We start from the raw sequence: 17655 nt of genomic DNA, 5'->3' as shown, positions 1-17655 counted from the left end.
CTGACTCCTCACAGCCCCTGCCAGGGATGAGCTCACAACCCAGGCATTTGCCCTAACTGGGAATCAAATCAGCAACCTTTGGTGCCTTGGATGAAGCTCAACCACTGAGCCACACCAGTCAGGGCAATCTTAACCTTTTTAATAGTAAAGTTCAGGGCATAAAGTACATTCACAGTGCTGTGCTACCATCACCACTGTCCACCCATAGAACTCTTTTCATCCTGTGACACTGAAACTCCATAAATATTAAACAATAATTCCCTATTACCCCCTTCCCTCAGCCCCTGCCAACCACCACTCTGCTTTCTTCCTCTATGAATTTGACTACTTGAGGTACCTCATATAGGTGGGATTATACAGTATTTCTCTTTTTGTGACTGGTTTACTTCACTTAGTTATAATGTCCTGAAGTTTCCTCCATGTTGTATCATACGTCAGAATTTACTTCCTTTTTAAAACCGAATAATATTCCCTTTTATTTTTTTTAAGTTTATAGTTTATTAATCCTCTCATGAAAAATCTGCACAACTATCACAGATAAAGTCACCGAAGAATCTTTACTCCTGTAGTTCAAGCTCCAGCTCACTTTTTGCCAGCACCAACGTTGACCTTTGCAATCCCCCTGACTTTCTTTTCTGTTCTTGTGTTCCTTTCTCTGTTTTCTTGAGGTCTTCTTCTTCTCATATAGCCATGTCTTGCAAGGCTGTGTTTGGGTTCATTTTTCTTTGCATAATCCAAGGAATCATAAATCATGCCAAAGCCAGTGGTCTTGCCACCACCAAAGTGGGTTCTGAATCCAAACACAAAGATGACATCAGGTGTGGCCTTATACATTTTGGCTAGTTTTTCCCGGATTTCTGTCTTGGGTACTGTTGCCTTCCCAGGGTGAAGGACATCAATGACCATTTGCTTCTGCTGAAGTAGTCTGTTGGTCATGAACTTCCTGGTCTGGTTAGTTACCGTGTCATTCATGATGAAGGTTGGTCTTCAAGCAGCCAGGGAGGAAAAGAGCTTCGCTTTTATTTTTATACCACATTTTGTTTTTCCTTTCATTGTCAATGGACACTTGGGTGTTACTTTAACCTTTTGGCAATTATTAATAATGCTGCTATGAACATGGGTGACCCTGCTTTTAATACTTTTCAGTATATATTCAGAAATGGAATTGCTGGATCCTATGGTAATTATATTTTTACGTTTTTGAGGAACCACCATATGGTTTTCCATAGTGATCTCAGCATTTTACATCCCCACCAATGGTGCATCAGTGTTTTTTTTTTTCTTCCAAAACTCCCTAGTGATCTGAGTGGACAGCCAAGGTTGAGAACTCCTGCAACAGACTGACCTCAAGGACAAGAGTGTTTTCTTCCCCTCTGTGTGTACAATCTCTGCAACAGGCAAGCTGTATCATGGCTCTAATGTTGAGTAGAATCCTCTGTGCTGTGTTCATTTGTTTCTATGCAATTTCTGCTAATCTGTAGCTAACCCAGCTTTCCCTACAAGGCAGGTGCAATGAGGGACCTCTGAAGTTTTCTTAAGTTTTGAACATGTATTTTTCCCCTAGTCATAGTTATTCTTTGGTTTTGCAGGCACCACAGATACACTAGAAAGAGTTACTTCTTCCAAACCAAATGTAAGATGAGAAATAAAATAAGGGAAAGGCAGACTGCTAGATTTTGTTTGATCAATAACACATGGACCCACTGCTTTCCATGACCGACTGAATGCCGTCTAGATGTGACTTCTTAATTAAACTTCTCTACCTGCCTCTCCCCCTCATGCTTTTTGAAAACCAGGAAGGAGCTTTCTTTACTTAAAACAAACCGTGTTTTCCTTGTTGGAAATAGACAGCAATCTCCTCAAGCTAAGAGAAAATTTGGGGACTTGATCCATAATCATCTTAATCTAAGGGATACTCCCTCCCCCCTCCCCCTCCCCACACACACATATTATTAAGGACAAGAGTCTCGGAATGTGTGTAGAAGGGAGGGCAATAGAGTGGAGAACACAGGGTGGAGAGGAGAGACCAAGAGTCACTGCATTTGGTGTCTCTGTTTTCTCTTTGAGTTGTCAGGAATGATTTATTTAACTGTCTTGATTTAGAAGACTTTTAGAGTCTTTTTTATTACTGACTGTTCCTAGGCCTCTTATATTTCTATCAAGCTATTGACATTCTGTCAGAATCAATAGAAGGCAAAGGTCTCTTTCTTGGATATGAGCATAGTATATTCTCCCTGGGATCATAGATGAAGAATTATAGCTGTTTAGAACCAAGAGAGACTTTGAGAGATGATCCTCCAGCCCAACTTTATTTTGGCCTATAGACTTCATTGCTGGTTAGTGGCAGAGCTGAGACAAGGACCCAGATCTTCTTTGAGTAAATCCATTATTTTTTGCTGTATTCTATGCTTACATTCACTCATTTTTTTAAATTGCAGTCTTTCTTTTTCTTTAAAAAAATATATATTTTATTGATTTTTTTTTATAGAGAGGAAGAGAGAGGCCTAGAGAGTCAGAAACACTGATGAGAGAGAAACATCGATTAGCTGCCTCCTGCACACCCCCTACTGGGGATGTGCCCACAACCAAGGTACATGCCCTTGACCGGAATTGAACCCAGGACCCTTCAGTCCCCAAGCCGATGCTGTATCCGAGCCAAACCGATCAGGGCACATTCACTCATTTTTGTCATTCACTATTTTTTGAGTATTTTAGATGCAGTGCTTGGCATTGGGGAAAGAGAAACACAAACATGTTTTCTGTGTTAGGTATCTCCTCCAGTAGAGATGATAAGAGTATTCTTATGATCTCCAGTGGAGGAGACACCTAATTACTCATGTAGTAGCACAAAGGGAGCAATCCAATCTCTTTGGTGGGGGAAATAAGGGAGAAATTTCTGGAGGAAATGATGTCTAAACTAAAAACTGATGAGTAAGTAAAAGTTTACTAGGGGAAAGTTGGAGGGGGTCTCAGGAAAAGCAGAGTACATGCAAAGGCCTCAGACAGAAGAGAATGGTGCAACTGAACTGGAGGAAATTCAGAGCGGAATCGGTAAGGCTCACTCTCAGTGCTATGTGGAGAAGGGGCTGGAGTTGGGCAAGAATGGGGAAGAGAAACCAATGAGGGTGGTGGTAGTTTGGACCAACTTTGTTGCAGAGAAGTGAACAGGTTTCAGAGGCATGCCTGTGATGGAAGGACCATGGGAGGTGGTGAGCTCAAGGGGTGCCATATCTTGGGGAATGGACCATGGGCAGAGGATGAGGTCTAAGTGTAAAGATTGAGGTGATGGTTATATTGATCCTGAAGTGCCTTTTGGATTCACAGATATCTCGAGTTGACATTCTAAGTAGATACTTATCATGGGCTGAAATGCATTCTCCCCAACTTCATATATTGAAGTAGTAACCCCTAGTACCTCAGAACATGATTGCATTTGGAGATAGGGCCTTTAAAGATATGATGAAGTTAAATGAGACTATTATGGTGGGCCCTAATCTACTCTGGCTGGTGTCTTTATAAGAAGAGGAAATTTGGACATACAAAGAGAAGCCAGGAATGTGCACACACAGAAGAAAGACCATGTGAGAATGCAGTGAAAAGTTTGGCTCTCTGTAAGTCAAAGAGAGAGGCTTCAGAAGACACCAAACTTGCTGTCACCTTGATCTTGGACTTACCTCCTCTAGAACTTTGAGACAATAAATTTTATTTCTTTTTTAAAAAATACTCACCCAAAGATGTGCTTTTATTGGCTTTAGAGAAAGGGGGAAGGAGGGAAAATGTGAAACAGATCTGTTGCCTCCCATACAAACCCCAACCCGTTATCAAAACTACAACCTAGGTATGTACCCTGCTCAGGAATTAAACCCACAGCCTTTTGGACTATGTTCCAACCAACTGAACCACCCTGCCAAGGCATAAATTTGCTTTTTATAAGCCACTCAGTCTGTAGTATTTTGGCAGCTCTAGCAAACTAACACAATCCCTCAAACAAGTTAATAATTAATCTCCTTTTCAGCTAATTATCTCTAAGTGGAGATATCCATAGGCAGTTGGCTATAGGCTTGCACAGGAGAGAGCCTAAAGTTAGCCCTTTGACATCCTCCTCCCTCTGGCATAACTGAAGCCATGAGAGGATGGGCACCAACAGTGCATGGGTGGAGAAGTGAGGAGGGTCCAGGCTTGAATGCTGGGGAAGGCCATCATTTCAGGACCAGTCAAGAGGAAGGGGAAATCCAGATCTCTGTGCCCAGAGAGCCCAGGGAATGGAGTGAGCAAGGGTGTGAGGCTGAGGGGCCTGGAGAGGAGACATGCCATGTAACACTGTCATATGACAAAAGGTTACTTGTGTTCTTTGACGTTTAGGCCTCTCTGGTAATTTCTCTTAAGTTTACCTGTTTTGAAGACTTTCTTGAACTCAGATACTCATCACTATAGTAATTTACAAACATCACTTTTTCAAAGGCAATGACACTTGTCCACAAATTAGAACTGACAAGCTGCAGGAGGCAGTGTGACCACTAGGGGTCAGGCGATGTCCTGAGAAAGGAGACCCTGGTGGTGGAGAGAAGGGAGAGGGGAGGACAGCCCCTAGCCAACTTGCATTTCATTTCAGAGAGAAAAAGATGTAGCCATTCCTGCAGGGACCTGAAATGTAGGCATTCTGAGCTTTAGCAATAAGAGGTGGGTTGTTGTTTTTTTTTTAATTTGTTTTGTTTTAATTCTCTGAAGAGGACCATAGATTGTATATCTATTTTGCTTGCAGTTTCTCTTGGCAGATTTTCAAACGTCATTTAATTCTCCCTTATTAGCCCTGTGTGGCCATTTCTTTCTAGTGGATTTAGGGTGCGGAAAACTGCAACGTTACTTTCATTTCTCACAACATTTTTATTCAGGTGAATTCTGGATAAAATGAAAAAGGGTCAAAGAAGAGTTGGGCTGGGGGTGGATGGAGGGCAGGGTTATTCCGATCCCTGCTTCCTACAGCTTCAGTGAGGAAGAGGGACGAGGGTGATGTCTTACCCAGATCAAGAGCTCCCAGACTTTTAAGTCCCAGGAGACAATCCCACTCTCTTCCCATGGGATATTGTCCCTTTAGATTCTTGTGCCCATGGCACACATTGCTGCCCAGTCTCTCTTTTATGGTAAGTTGTGATTGGCCTGAGAATGCTTCTCATCCAGTGCTTTAGAGAACCTGAGCTTTAGAGCCACTACCAATGTGGCTCTCTTCAGGTTTGGCAGTGCCTAGGTGTCAAAAAATAGTTTATGTTAAACTTAACATTCATCTCTCCTGCCTCTGTGGTGGTGGCCATTGTTTGCAATTTAGATGTCTCTGGAAATTTCTTGAGAGTCTTTATTAAGATGTGGTGGAGGTATTTTTTTGCATAATGGCCAAACAATGAACTACTTTCAGGCACTGATTGATTTATAGCTAAAATGGTGTCCAGGAGATTACAAATGGTAGTGGAATAAGTGGAAGCTCACAGACACACTCCCAGGACCAAACTGGAATTATAACTAAAATACAGAAGAATGACCCTGAAAAATCAACTGAGGACTAGCTGGAGAGAACCGTGATAACCAAGAACAGAAACTGAAGACCGCATAAAGACTGGTAGGAAGGGCAGAGGCGCGAAAGGGCTGGCCAGGCTCCCATAGACAGCAGCTGAGGTCCTGGAGGAATATCTCAGCTGTGGGAGGTTCCCACTGAGAATTCTAGGGTTTAATCCCCAAGCTAGGCCCCCCAGAAGAGAGCACAAAAACTGAGAAAGGTACCCACATAATATCTGGTTGTGAAAAGCAGCAGTGTTGCTGTCTGCCAGGGAGAGGGGGATGGAAATGCAGGCATCTTCTTAAAGGGCCAAATGCACAAAATTCCCTGCAGAACCACTCACCTTAGGCTCTGGCAGAGGAAGGGTAGAGTGGACTGGAGCTGTAGAAACATAAGCCAGGGTTGGGGGATCTGAGGATAGAGCTTGGAAGGCAGACACCCTGGTTTCCTGTGCTGAGTCGTTCCTTCACACTGCGGAGGTCATCTTTCTCAGCCAATCTTGTGCTATCCTGAAGTTTTTGCCTGGGGAGAAGACAGTTGACCCACCCTATTGGAAAATCTCCTGCCCTACCCTGTAGAGTTTCTGAGGCCCAATAAGAGACTGAAAATAACAATTGGCCTTCAGGCAGAAGCAGTTGTCCCATCCTATTGGGAAACCTCTCAACCAACCTATGGACAATTGCTTGAGGACACTTCAGACTGAACCCAATCAGTCTGCAGGCAGAGGTGGTTCCTTGGAGGCTTTGAGTCTTTGCCTGATCTAATTAGTCAGAAACAGCAGTTTGGGTACCCACCACAGACACCATCCCAGACTGCTCAGTGAGGCAAAAGCCAGCAGCACTCCAAGCACCTGCAGCTGACACCTGCAGGAAGAGGTCCATAGAGGAAGGAAGTACAGGTCAGAACAGGGTCAATCAAGGTGTGAGACTCAAGGCAGACCCAGCCTCTGGGCTAAGGAGTCCCTGAACATGAGACAGATGGCACAATGACATCAGGGTTGAACCTCACTGGCAGCAAGTCAGAGGGGAGACCCCTCCCATAAATCGGATATCAGTAATCAAGTCCTAATTACAATAGGAGAATCCAAACAATGCACACAAGGGACACTCCTAGAGCATCCAGCTCAGGTGAACAAAAAGACTACAGTGGGGCCTTGACTTACAAGTTTAATTTGTTCTGAGACCGAGCTTGTTAAGGAGCTCATTAAGGAGCTCGTTAACTCAAATTACTCTATCAACTCAATGCAAAAAATCGGCCGAGAGACAGCTGGTATCTTAAAAAACTCATTAGTCGGGACACTCGTAAGTCAAGGCCCCACTGTACACCACTGGACCCCTCAAGACACCTACATAAAGCCATCCCACAAAGACTGGGAGGCATAGCAGTTCTATCTAATATGTAGAAGCAAATATAAAGCGACAGCTAAAATGTGGAGATAAAGAAACAACCTCCAAATGAGAGAAAAGAAGGAATCTCCAGAAAAAGAACTAAATTAGATGGAGGCAAGCAACCTATCAGAAATAGAGTTTAAAGCAATGGCTATAAAGATGCTTAAGGAACTTAATGCAAATTATAACTGCACAAGAAGGGAAATAGAAGCCATAAACAAGAGTGAGACAGACATTAAGCATGATATATCTGACATGAATGATATATCTGACACTGGAAGGGACTGAAAGTAGATTGATTGGATTAAATAGAGGACTGAATCAGTGATTTGGAAGACAGGGTAGAAATAAATACTCAATTAGACCAGCAAATAGAAAAAAGAATTGAAAAGTAAGAAGATAGCTTAAGGGAGCTCTGGGACAACATGAAATGTAACAACATCCGAATTACAGGAATGCCAGAAGGGGCAGAGGATTAACAAGGAACAGAGAATTTGTTTAAAGAAATAATGACAGAAAACTTCCACAATCTGGTGAAGGAAAACACCACACAAGTTCAGGAGGCACAGAGAGTATCATTCAGGATGAACCCAAAGAGACTCACACCTAGACACATCATAATTAAAATGGCAAATTTTAAAGACAAAGAACGAATCTTAAAGGCAGAGAGAGAGAAAGAGAGAGAGAGAGAGAGAGAGAGATACAAAGGAGTTCCCATTAGAATGTCAACTGACTTCTCAAGAGAAACACTTGATGTCAGAAGGAAGTGGCATGAAGTACTCAAAGTAATAAAAAGCAAGGGCCTAAATCCAAGACCACTGCATCCAGTGAGGCTGTCATTTAAAATTGAATGTGAAATAAAAAGCTTTCCAGACAAAAAGAAGTTAAAGGAGTACATTACCACCAAACCAGCAATGCAAGAAATGTTAAAGGGACTGCTTTAAGAAGAGGAAAATTGCTGGAGACCAATTCCAGCATGACGGCAGTGCTGCATCTGGGAATGGCTGAAGGCATTTCCTCAAACCTAAATAGGATACATTAAATTGATTTCTTGGCTGCCAGACAGCTAAAAGGCATCTTAATCTACATGTTATTGCCTCCTACTGGCCAAACACCTGGACAGCCGTAGGTTAATTCCCCCATTCTGACAATGCTTGTGTATACCCTTTGAAGTGCATATCTCTGCCTCGCCTCAGGACAAATTGTGTTAATAAAAAGCATGGGGTCCTGGGACGAGGAGACCTTAGACCTAAGACCTAAGACCTTAGAACTTAGCTCCTTTAGCTAAGCTCCTCTGACCCCCAAATGCCTTTCAAAATTATGTTTCATCTCTGACAGGTGTGAGATGGTACCACATTGCCATTTTGGTTTGCATCTCTCAGATGATTAGTCTGGACTCCTATTTAATCTACACACAGCCTTCTCCAGATTGCTGAACCCTTCTAGATGCTGAGACAAGAACCCCGGCAGGAAATGAGAGAGGATCATAGGCATAAAGAATATAAAAATGGAAATAAGTAAATACCCATCAATAATAACCTTAAATGTAAATGGACTAAATGCTCCAATCAAAAGATATAGGGTGACTGCATGGATAAGAAATCATAACTCATATATATGTTGTCTACAAGAAACCCACCCCAGAACAACAGATACACACAGCCTGAGAGTGAAGAGATGGAAAAATATATTCCATGCAAATGGAAAGGGAAAAAAAAAAAGCTGGAGTAGCAATACTCATCCTATATAATAAGAGAGGAATATGCTAATTAGTCCAGATATGCTAATTAGTTAGGACCAGTCAGGCACTTAGTAGTCACCACCAGTCAGGCGGGGCCCAGGAGTGGCCCCCAGCGGAAGTGGCCACGGGCAGGGGCATGCATGGCTCACAGCACTGCCCAGCCTTGAGGCCGACCCAGCCAGGGGTCGCAAATAGACACACCATGCCGCCTGGCCTAGGAGCGGCCCCTGGCGGAAGTGGCCACCTCTGAGGCTGTCATGATCCTGCACTCCTGGTTCCTGGATGCCAGATGGAAATGCCAGAACTTCAGCAAACAGGCCACCGAGGTCCTAAATGAGTATTTCTATTCCCACCTGAGTAACCCATATCCCAGTGAGTAGGCAAAAGAGGAGCTCGCCAAGAAGCGTGGCATCACCGTCTCTCAGGTCTCCAACTGGTTTGGCAGCAAGCAGATTCACTATAAGAAAAATATCAGAAAGTTTCAAGACGAGGCAAACATCTATGCTGTCAAGACCGCCGTGTCTGTCACCCAGGGGGGCCACAGCCGCACCAGCTCCCCGGCACCCCCTTCCTCTGCAGGCTCTGGTGGCTCTTTCAATTTTTCAGGATCCGGAGACATGTTTCTGGGGATGCCCAGGCTCAACGGAGATTCCTGCCCTGCCTCCCAGGTGGAATCACTCCGACACTCGATGGGCCCAGGGGGCCATGGAGATAACCTCGGGGGAGGCCAGGTGTACAGCCCTCAGGAAATGAGGGCAAACGGCGCTGTGCCGGGGTCCAACCCCAGCAGGTCCAGGGGTTCCCAAAGGCGTAGACGGAGTCGGCGAAGAAAGAATGACACGGAGACAGCGTTCAGTTGATCAGCAGCCTAGCCAGGATCTCCAGCCAAGTTCTGGTCTCGATCTCCAGAGAGGTTCTGCTGTTTATTGTCTTGTTACATCCGTATTTATCCCAGTTGATTTTAATCCTGTCAATTTCTATTACAAAGGTTAGGGCATTTCTTATCTTCATTCCAGGGAGTAAAGATTAGGTAGCTTAAGCATGATTGTTTGTAGTTAAAGTGATTAATTACCCGCCTGGCACTTAGTTAAGGAGTTTCATCCCCTCCCTAACTTCAGGGAAAAATCCCTACCTGGGGAAACAACCTTTCTCGGAGAGGTGACCTTGGTTAAAACACACAGCGCTAAGGGGAGCAAACATATTAAGAACAGTATGCTATATACGCCAGGTCCCTTGAAACATATGCTGTGCAGATGTTTCTTTCCTGCAGCGACTGTGTCAAGCAGCAAGGATGGACCGGCTTCTGGCAGCGCTGGAAGGAGGCTTGACTCCGTCCTCAGTGACGTCCCCAACAGAAGTACCAAGGAGCGTTCATTCTGACACTTCCCACTGCTCTAACCCCTCAGGCCACAGGGTGGGGGCTCAGAGGTGACTCTTGACGAGAGGACAAAGGCATCTAGAGGACAAGCTCCAGACACAGGAGAAACACAAGATGGAGAAGGGCAAATGGGGTCTCCCTACCCTAGCCAACTCAGTGCTAGGGTTGCTGACTACATGGCAAGGAGAAGGGGGTCCCCTAAGGGGAAGGTGGGGTCTGTCTCCCCTTTTTTCCCTACTTTTCAATCTTTTTCTCTCCCCATTTCTTACACAGAAACACACCCAGAACCCTATCTTTCAGATTCTGTCTCTCTCATAGACACATACACAACTATTCTGTTTCTCTCTCTCATAGATACATACACAACTATTGTTTCTCTATAGATACATATACATCTCTCTCTCTCTCAGACACATATATGACTATTCTGTTCCTCTCTCTCTCTCTCTCTCTCTCTCTCTCTCTCTCTCTCTCTCTCTCTCCACCCATTCTCTCTCTCCCACCCCTTAACTGCTCTGGGATCTGTGGAGATGCCAACCTTGCCCTACCTACCAGAGATGCCAAAAATGGGGACACAACTCACAACTTCTAGACTCCTGGGTTGGAGAGGGTGCAAGTTGGGCTGCCCCCCCCAACCCCCCCGTGCACGAATTTCATGTACCAGGCCTCTAGTCTAATCTAATAAAAGAGAAACATGGTAATTGGCGTACTACCGATACCCTTCCCATTGGCTAATCAGGGAGATATGCAAATTAACTGTCAGCCAAGATGGCGGCCGGCAGCCAGGCAGCTTGAAACTAACATGAGGCTTGCTTGCTTCAGTGATGGAGGAAACCAACGTTCCCCGCCTGCCGCTGCAGGCCTCTGAGCCTGCAGTTTAAAAAACATTGTAATGAATATAGAAGCTAAACAAAACCCCAGAAACCAGCTTTCAGCGAGCTGGGATCTCAGAGCTGGAGTCACAGCTGGAGTTATGCATTGTTTTGAACCGAAACAAACCAGATACCTACTTTCAGCAGCAGAGGCCTAAGAGCTGGAGCCTCAGAGCTAAAGCTGGCCCAGAATTAAAAAAAGAAAAAGAAAAAAAGGAGCGGTTGGGAGCTTCCGTCACCCGCCAGCCTGAAAACAGCCCTCAGCCCCTCAGCCCCTCACCCAGACTGGCCAGGCACCCCAGTGGGGACCCCCATCCTGAAGGGTGTGTGACCAGCTACAAACAGCCCTCAGCCCCTCACCCAGGCTGGCCAGGCACCCCAGTGGGGACCCCCACCCTGAATGGTGTGTGACCAGCTGCAAACAGCCATCATCCCCTCATCCAGGCTGGCCAGGCACCCCAGTGGGGACCCCCACCCTGATCCAGGACACCATTCAGGGCAAACCAACCAGCCCCCACCCGTGCACCAGGCCTCTATCCTATATAGTAAAAGGGTAATATGCCTCCTAGCACCGGGATCAGCGGAGCCGAGAGGCCTCCCTGCACCGGGATCAGCATGAAAGGGGGCAGCGCCCAAACTCCCTGATCGCCCTGCGGCTCTGTGCGTGACAGGGTGCGGTGCCCCAACACCCCCCCCCCCCAATCGGCCCTGCTCTGTGTGTGACAGGGTAGAGCCATAACCTCCCCATCAGCCCTGCCCTGAGTGTGAGAGTGGTGGCACCCCAACCCCCTGATCGGTCGTGCTCTGTGGGTGATAGAGGGCGGCGCCCCAACCCCCACCCCTCCCACGGGCCCTGCTCTGTGTGTGATGGGGTAGAGCCATAACCTCCCCATCAGCCCTGCCCTGAGTGTGAGAGTGGTGGCGTCCCAACCCCTTGATCGGCCCTGCTCTGTGGGTGACAGGGGGCGGTGCCCCAACTCCCCTATTGGCCCTACTATCTGAGTGACAGGGGGGAGCTCCTCAACCCCCTGATGGGCCCTGCTTTGTGCGTGACAGGGGGCAGCGCCCCAACCCCCGGATTGGCTCTGCTCTGTGCGTGACAGGGGGTGGCGCCGCAACCTCCCCATCGACCCTGCCTTGAGTGTGACAGGGGGAAGTGCCCCAACCCCCAATCAGTCCTACCCTGAGCGTGACTGGGGGTGGCATCGCAACCTCCCAATCCACCCTGCTCTGTGCATGACAGGGGGCGGCGCCCCAACTCCCCAATCGGCCGTGCTCCGAGCCCAACCAGGGGCTGCACCTAGGGATTGGGCCTGCCCTCTGCCACCCGGGAGCAGGCCTAAGCCAGCAGGTCGTTATCTCCTGAGGGGTCCCAGACTGCAAGAGGGCACTGGCCAGGCTGAGGGACCACCCCCCCCGCCCCCCGAGTGCACAAGTTTTTGTGCACCAGGCCTCTAGTCTATATATATAAAAGCCTAAGTGACTGAACGACGGAACAACTGAATGACTAGTCGACTGGTTGCTATGATGCACCCTGACCACCAGGGGGCAAACACTCAATGCAGGAGCTGCCTCCTGGTGGTCAGTGACCTCCCACAGCCAACCTCCCACAGCCGGCCAACCTCTGCGGTCCTGCCCTGCAGTTGTCCAGCCAACCTCCTGCAGTCCCTCCCCTCCACGCCCCTGCTGGCCTCCTGCGGTCCCACCCCCCAGCTATGTGGCCCATCCATTGGCCCTGATCAGGGAGGTCAGCTGGCCAACCTCCCTCGGTCCCTTCCCCCGGCCAGCCAGCCTCCCTCCAATAAGCCCCCATCGCCGGCCAGGCTGCGGGACCCCACCCATGTACAAATCTGTGCACTGGGCCTCTAGTATCAGATAAAATAGACTTCAAAACAAATGCCATGAGAATAGACAAAGAAGGCCACTTCATAATACTAAAGGGAGTGATTCAACAAGGAAATATAACCCTTGTAAACATATATGCACCCAGTATAGGAGCACAGAGTACATTAAAAAACTCTTGATGGACTTTAAGGGAGAGATTGACAGCAATACAGTTATAATGGGGGACTTTAACACCCCACTGGCATCACTGGATAGATCTTTCAGACAAAAAAATAAGGAAACAGAGGCCTTAAGTGAACCATTAGATCAAATGTATCTAACCAAAATTTACAGAACATTTCATCCAAAAGCAACAGAATATACATTCTTCTCAAGTGCATATGGTACATTTGCAAAGATAGACCACATGTTAGGGCACACAACAAATTTATACCAATTCAAGAAGATTGACATAATACCAAGCATCTTCTCAGATCACAATGTCATGAAGTTAGAAGTCAACTACAACAAAAAACACTCAAATACACGGAGGCTAAATAGCATGTTATTAAACAATGAACGAGTTACCAATGAGATCAAGCAAGAAATTAAAAACTTCCTGGAAACAAATGAAAACGAACACACCACTACCCAAAATCTATAGTGCGTCTGCAAAAGCAGTTCAGAGGGAATTTCTTAGCACTACAGGCCTACTTCAAGAAATAATAAAAAGGACTAATAAACCATCTAGCCCTAAAACTAAATGAATTAGAAAGAGAACAGCAAGAAAAGCCCAGAGTAAGTAGAAGGAAGGAAATAAAGATCAGAGCAGAAATAAATGACACTAAGATTAAAGAAACATTACAAAAGATCAATAAATCCAAGAGCTGGTTCTTTGAAAAGATAAACAAGATTCATGAACCCCTAGCCAGATTAAGCAAGAAACAATGAGAAAGGACCCAAATAAATAAAATCAGAGATGAAGAGGGAATATAACAACAGATACCACAGAAGTGCAAAGGATTGTAATCAGACACTATAAGCAAGTATATGCCAACAAACTGGACAAGCTGGGTGCAATGGACAAATTCCTAGAAACATACAATCTTCCAAAACTCAATCAGGAAGAATCAGAATACATGGGTAGGTCAATAACAAGTAATGAAATTGAAGTAGTAATAAAAAATCTTCCAGCAAACAAAAGCCCTGGTCTGGGTGGCTTCCCAGGGGAGTTTTGCAAACATTCAAAGAAGAACTAACACCTATCCTCCTCAAACTATGCCAAAAATTCAAGTGGAAGGAACACTTCCAAGCTCTTTTTAAAAAGGCAGAATTATTCTAATTCCAAAACCAGATAAAGACACTACGAAGAAAGAGAATTACCGGCCAATATCCCTGAGGAACACAGATGCTAACATCCTCAACAAAATATTAGCAAATCAGACCCAGCAACATATTAAAAAGATCATATACCACGATTAAGTGGCATTTATTCCAGGGATACAAGGCTGGTGCAATATTTGCAAATCAATAAATGTAATATCACATAAACATACTGAAAAATAAAAACCACATGATCATATCAATTGATGCAGGAAAAGTATTCGACAAAATACAGCACCCTTTTTTGATAAAAACTCTCAGTAAAGTGGGAATAGAGAGAACATACCTCAACATATTAAAGGCCATATGCGACAAACCTACTGCCAACATAATACTCAATGGGCAAAAATTAAAAATGTTTCCCTTAAGAACTGGAACAAGGCAAGGATGTCCACTTCCACCACTCTTATTCAACATAGTACTACAAGTCCTAGTCACAGCAATGAGACAAGAAGAAGAGATAAAAGGCATCCAAATTTGAAAGGATGAAGTAAAACTGTCATTCGCAGATGTTATTGTACATAGAAAACCATAAAACTCCACCAGGAAACTACTAGACTTAATAAATGAATTTGGCAAGGTAGCAGGATTCCAAATCAACATCCACAAATTGATGGCATTTTTATACACCAATAATGAATTCTCAGAAGAGAAACTAAAAAAGCAATCCCACTTACCATTACAACAACAACAAAAATAAGATACCTATGCATAAACTTAACCAGGGAGGTAAAAGACCTGTACTTGGAAAACTATAGGACATTGAAAAAAGAAATTAGAGGAAAATAAAAAGAAGTGGAAACATACCATGTTCATGGATGAGAAGAATTAACACCATTAAAATGTCTATACTACCCAAAACAATCTACAAATTCAGTGTAATCCACCTTAAAATACCAATGGCATACTCACAGAGTTAGAAACAACATACCAAAAATTTACATGAAACCATAAAAGACAATAGCTGCAACAATCTTGAGAAAGAAGAATGAAGTAAGAGGGATCACAGTACTGGATATCAAAGTATATTACAAAGCTATTATAACCAAAACAACCTGGTACTGGCACAATAACAGGCATAAAGACCAATGGATCAGAACAGAGACCCCCAGAAACTGACCCACACTATTACAGTCAATTAATATGTGACAAAGGAGGCAAGAACATACAATGGAGTATAAAGACAGTCTCTTCAACAAATGGTGCTTGGAAAACTGGACAGACACATGCAAAAAGATGAAACTAGATCACCAAGAACACTATACACAAGAACAAACTCAAGGTGGATAAAAGACTTAAATGTAAGGCATGAAATCTTAAAAATCTTAGAAGAAAACATAAGCAGTCAAATCTCAGACATCTTATGCAATAATATGTTTACGTCTATTAGGGCAAAGGAATAAAAAAATGGTATTACATAAAAAAAGCTTTTGCACAGCAAAACAAAAACAACAAAACAAAAAAACAACCACAAAAAAAGCATCAAATTGAAAAGGGAACCCACTGAATGGAAGAACATATTTGCCAATGATCAAGGGGTTAATATCTCAAATATATAAAGTACTCATACAACTCAACAAAAAGAAGACAAACAATCTAATAAAAAATGGGCTGAAGACATGAATAGACATTTCTCCAAAGAGGACATTCAATGGCCAAGTAAGTGACACATGAAAAAAATGCTCAAAGTCACTAATCATCAGAGAAATGCAAATTAAAACCACAATGAGATATCACTTCACATCTGACAGAATGACTATGATAAAAAAAATCAACAAACAAGTTCTGGCTAGGATGTGGGGAAAAGAAAACACTAGTTCATTGCTGGTGGAAATGCAGATTGTAGCAGCCACTACAGAAAACAGTATGAAATTTCCTCAAAAAATTAAAAATGGAATTTCTGTTTGACCCAGTGATCTCACTTTTGGGAATATATCCTAAAAACCTCAAAATACCAATCAGAAAGAATATATGCACCCTATGTTCATAGCAGCATATTTACAATAGCTAAGATTTGGAAACAGCCAAAGTGCCCATCAGTAGATGAATGGATAAAAAAACGGTGGGGAATTTACACTATAGAATACTATAAAGCTGTAAAAAAGAGGGATCCCTTACACTTTGGGACAGCATGAACGGGTCTGGAAAATATTATGCTAAGTGAAATAAGCCAACCCGAGAAAGACAAATATCACATGATCTCACTTATTTGTGAAATTGAATGAACAATATGAATGGACCAACAAAATAAGACCTGGAGCAGAAAGTCATAGAACAGACTGACATACCTCGATGTGGGGTTGGGGGGAGAAGAGATAAACCAAAGAACTTATATACTTATATATATAGCTCATGGACACAGGCAATAGGGTAGTGAAGACCTGGGAGCTGGGTAGGGGCTGGGAGGTGTGGGTAAATGGGGGGGGGGGCAGGAGGGGAGATATCTGTAATACCATCAACAATAAAAATACATTTAAGAACATAGTGTCCAGATAACAGTTGTAGGTTATTTTGCTAGAGATTTAGTCTGACTCCTCCATTTTTTTCTCAGGAGCATAGAGTCTATGTAGATTAAGAGTCTGACCTGCTAACTAAATTTATTAAACGGTGAGATGAACCACCTTACTAGCATTCAGAAATACAAATTAAACAACATGAAGTACCATTTTTTTTTCCATCAAATGACAAAAATTAAAAACACTGTGACATACAGTGCTGCTGGGAGTAGAAAAACAGGCACCCTCATGTGATACTTAAGAATATGAATTATTACTATCTTTGGGAAAGTATATAGCAATATATATTAAAATAAAAATATTTTTGTCTCAAATCTCATTTGGCATAGTATATTCTTTAGATATGAAAACTGTTAGAACATGCAGATTAAAAATGGCAGCAGAGTAAGTGGATACTGCATGGACATGCTCCCAGGGACAAACTGGTATTACAACTAAAATACAGAAAAACTTCCTGAATAATCAATGGAAAACTTGCAGGAGAGAACCTGATACTCAAGGACCAAAAGTGGAGACTGAATAGAGACTGGTAGGAGGGGTGGGGGTGCGAAAGGGTTGGCTGGGCACCCACAACAGCAACTGAAGTCTCAGAGAGATATCTCAGCTCTTGGGGGTTTCCATTGAGAACTCTGGGATCTACTCCCCATGCTGGGCCCCCTAGTAGAGTGTACCAAAACTGAGGAGGTTACCCACATAACATCTGGCTGTGAAAAGCAGTGGAGTGCTGTCTGCTAGGAAGTAACAACTGAAAATTCAGACACCCTCTTAAAGGGCCAATGCATAAAATTCCCTGTGGAGCCACCCACCTTGTGATCCAGCAGAGGAAGGGTGAAGTGCACTGGAGCTGTGAGAGCAGAAGTCAGGACTGGGACTTGGGGGATAGAGCTCAGAAGGCAGATACCCCAAGTTGCTCAAGCTTGTCATTCCCTCACGCATCAGAGGATATCTTTCCCTCAAAGACATTTGACTTGCCTGGTGGGGAGACAGTTGACACATCCTATTGGA

The 17655-nt window shown here is 44.2% G+C and overlaps 2 pseudogenes across 2 annotated transcripts; one reads left to right on the top strand and one right to left on the bottom strand.

The window, feature by feature from the left end:
• Positions 1-582: 582 nt before the first annotated feature.
• LOC308514962 (small ribosomal subunit protein eS24-like) lies at positions 583-1005 on the bottom strand (annotated as a pseudogene). The gene has a single exon. The product of its transcript is annotated as a small ribosomal subunit protein eS24-like (transcript).
• Positions 1006-2987: 1982 nt separating this feature from the next.
• On the top strand, positions 2988-10109 carry LOC308515431 (pre-B-cell leukemia transcription factor 2-like; annotated as a pseudogene). The gene is made up of 3 exons: positions 2988-3131; positions 8896-9444; positions 9988-10109. The product of its transcript is annotated as a pre-B-cell leukemia transcription factor 2-like (transcript).
• Positions 10110-17655: the final 7546 nt, after the last annotated feature.

This window comes from Myotis nattereri (genome assembly GCF_964212035.1).
Source record: "Myotis nattereri genome assembly, chromosome: 3".
In the NCBI taxonomy this organism is placed as follows: Eukaryota; Metazoa; Chordata; class Mammalia; order Chiroptera; family Vespertilionidae; genus Myotis; species Myotis nattereri.
This window is presented reverse-complemented; position numbering and strand designations above follow the sequence as displayed.